General features: G+C 41.3%; 1 long non-coding RNA gene across 4 annotated transcripts; it reads right to left on the reverse strand.

Annotated features, from left to right (window-relative positions):
- Nucleotides 1-309: 309 nt before the first annotated feature.
- Nucleotides 310-2,592, reverse strand: LOC103650294 (uncharacterized). Of its 4 annotated transcripts, none has more exons than XR_002268048.3 (5): nt 2,138-2,592; nt 1,849-2,008; nt 1,423-1,520; nt 1,125-1,314; nt 310-582 (listed from the first exon to the last, which is right to left on the reverse strand). It is a non-coding gene; the product is annotated as an uncharacterized lncRNA (long non-coding RNA). The 4 variants fall into 4 exon arrangements; XR_002268051.3 differs by having other exon boundaries at nt 1,849-2,004; nt 2,138-2,579; XR_002268049.3 differs by having other exon boundaries at nt 1,849-2,004; nt 2,080-2,556.
- Between the last annotated feature and the right edge of the window lie 1,009 nt (nt 2,593-3,601).

Below are 3,601 nucleotides of genomic sequence, written 5' to 3' on the forward strand. Positions count from 1 at the left end.
CGACCCATAAGGATGGTCGCTGTAAGTGCCGTCGCTAAAGGCTTTAGCGACCGACATCTTTTTAGCGACCGACTGTCCGTTGCTAATATTGTATATTTAGCGACCAACCGTGGATTGCTGTACTATAGATTTAGCAACCAACCGTAAGTCGTCATTCTATACATTTAGCAACCAACAGAAAGTCGCCATTTTTACAGTTGTTATTAATAAAAATATACATTTAATTAAGCACCACAAATCACAGATTTTTATACACAAATCATAAAGACATACACAGTTAATCAGTATACCACAGTCATAGATCCATCACAAACACAAAAGCACCACAATTATATATTCACAAAAGCATCACAGTTATAATATCATTCACAACTAGATCATTTACATATAGCTAGCTAGATCATTCCAGCTATTGTTCGAAAGCCCACAACTACCAGCTCTTCTTTTAAATCAACGTTGAAACAACAGATAGGAGCTGAGCAAGCTATGTTGAATATGCATTTCAACAGTGGAAGCATGAACATGGCTACATCAGTTCTTCTCGTCTTCTGTTTTGTCTGACTTGTCTTCCTTCTTCTCTTGCTGTTTAAGAAGAGAAATAAAGAAACCTTCATATTTCCACCAGATAATACAGGATAGCAGTTCATGTGAAGATTTGGTGACATATAATATATTTATTCTTATTTAGTCAAGGTACGGTGAAGCAGAACAATGCTATAGTCTAGAGGCAACATGAATTTCATTGCATCACAATACAGAGACCTTTAACAGATGGATCATTGGGATCAACACCAGGAAGCTGTTATTTTACACATAAAAGGGCCAATGACTATTTAGGACTGCCAGTACCCACCAGAGTAAAGAGTCCATGGAATTAAAAAAAATTCAAGTAAATTAACCTCCAAATAAAACATTATCTATGGACCAAGTGTGTTGTTGTTGTGATGTCATGTGCTAGTCCGTTATGGGATCTTAATCTAAATAAGATTTTGTTTTTATGCATCAACAGAAGGTGCTCATATACTAAATCTCATATTCTAAAACAAGAAAGAAATGCTTTTGAGAAGTAATAGCAATAATGCAGCATGATCCAGAGACCACCTCTCTAGGAGTAACATGCGTACCTGTTGATGAACAACAGTCATGGGAATGGAGAAAAACTTTAATTGTTGCCAAAACAACGACTCCATTTGCATGTTGAAGTCTATCCTCCAACAGATTCATTATGTCAAATATTTTGTTATTATTATATGGAAGGAACTTTGATTGCAACTCAAGAACATGCACTGTGGCCATTCACTAAACTCTTTGATCCTGCAGATAAAAATAGAGAACTCAGGAAAATTCACATTGGCATTATTTAATAGAAAAGGCTCCAAGCCAGATTGAAACTCATTTGATTAATAGGTAAAATTAAAATACCAGTGGTTTGCTATGCAATGCCTCAATCTTTCTGCTACCAAGTTAGCAGCTTCTAGAGCCCAGATCTGTTGCAATGCATGTACGCAATTGGCAACTACCTGCAAGTCACCAATATAATCAGTTTATCTCAGAAAAAGGACATCATTAAATGAGATAGCATCCGATCATTAATCAGTTGAACCAAAGCACCAACTGCAATCGTTTAGAATAATAAAATACCTCACAGATCATAGCTGAAACAAAGTACTTACAAAACAACCTTTTGGTAGAAGCCACGTGACAAACATAAGCTCATTTAAGCAACTCAGGTTTGATGTTCTAGAATGAAAAAGTGGAATATTCACATCTCAAAGTGGAATATTCACAACTCATTTATTTAAGCATATTGTATTCTCAGAACAAGGCGAGAGGGAGATGAAGCCATACCGTGGGCTTGTCGCACCAGGCCTTGTAGGAGACGTCGTCGCTGCTCTTGGAGATGACGTGCTCCCAGCCCTCCCTCTCTGGCTCGCGTGCGCCCAAGCCCAGACTGCCTACCAGCTGCCTCAGATCGCGAACAACGCTATTTGTCTTGGATGCTATCTAGCTAAAACATGTCCAGTGAACAAGCAGCAGTGGTATTAATTGATTTAAGGACACAAGAAATGTAGCACTTACTTCTTGAACGAAATCTAACCGCCAATTTACACATGCTGAAAATGGTCAACAAGCTTACACGCGCTCGACGACCTCCGACCGTCACGCACGTCTCTGAATGCCACCGGACGCCGCCTCTCCGTCGCTCAAGAAATCTGCGGAGTGCGACTGCTGCTCGCCTGCTGGCCGCGACGCCGCCTCTCCGTCGCTCAAGAACGACGAGGCTGTGCTGCTATCGTCGGCGCCAGTGTCGCGCTCCTGGAGCTCCTCGATGCGCGCGAGCGCCTCCTCGAAGCGGCCACTAGAACCGAGTGGGCGCCGAGAGGCAGAAGGCGAGGGCAGGCGGCGGCAGATGAATCCCCATGGCGCGCACACACACGGTGACCTGTTACTAGCGAGGTGATGGAAGGGGGAGAGAGGTGAGGGCAGAGAGAAGAGGGAAGGGAGAGAGAGGCGGCGGCGGCGGCTGCGGCTGGGAGAGAAGCCAGGGACGCGCGGCTGATAGGGTTAGGTAGATGGGCCCCTAGTGGGCCTTAGGCTTATGGAGGGTTTTCTTTTTATTTATTTATTTCGAAATGCATTTTTAAATTACTCAAAAATTCATAAAAATTTTACCAAATAAATAATAAACATTTGAATAAATTATTACGAATGCGAATAAATAATAAACATTTGAATAAAAATTTATTACCCTATTTATCGTAATAACTAAATTTATTATTTTTAGTTGATGGATTTTATAGTGTTACAACAACTCAAATATTGCATACAAGCAATATTAAAAAGAAATAAATCACCATGCAATTTAGCGATCAATATTTACTTGTTTTAATTAATTTTTAGTCACTAACATCTAACAGGTACGTTCAGGCTATAAGATTTGATAGTGATCCTTGCTCTATAGCGACCCACCGCTAGTCCCCGACGACATCTATAGCGACCAACCATAAGTTGTTAAATTTCTAGACTTTTAGCGACCAACCGACCGTTGCTACAAAAGGATTTAGCGACTGATCATCGGTCCCTAACCTTTAGCAACCAACAGTTGGTACCTAATAAGGGTCGCTAAAGATCAACCGTCGTGTAGTGTGTTTACCGAGTGCAGGGCACTCGGCACAGCCAAGCACTCGGCAAAGACTGTTTTGCCGAGCGTCAAGCACTCGGCAAACATGGCTCTCGGCAAAGGGCCGTTAGCGGCCGTCTACAACTGACGGCCGTCAGTCTTTGCCGAGTGTCAAATATCTGGCACTCGGCAAAGAGAGTCTTTGCCGAGTGTCCTATGTAGACACTCGGCAAAGCATATCTTTATTTTTTTTATTTTGGTCACCAAACTTTTTGTGGTATGTTCCTACACTATGTAGACCCACATGTACCATTGTGGGACGATTATAACAGTGTTTTCTATAGCTAGTACATTTAGTTTGTTTATTTGAATTTTTTCGGAAAATTCAGATTTGAACTGCAGGTCACTCGAAACTTGGAAAACCGTGCATGCAAAAATGATATCCATACTACTTAGCACAAGTTACGACCGATTTCAGGA

Source organism: Zea mays, chromosome 3 (genome assembly GCF_902167145.1).
Source record: "Zea mays cultivar B73 chromosome 3, Zm-B73-REFERENCE-NAM-5.0, whole genome shotgun sequence".
Lineage (NCBI taxonomy): Eukaryota > Viridiplantae > Streptophyta > Magnoliopsida > Poales > Poaceae > Zea > Zea mays.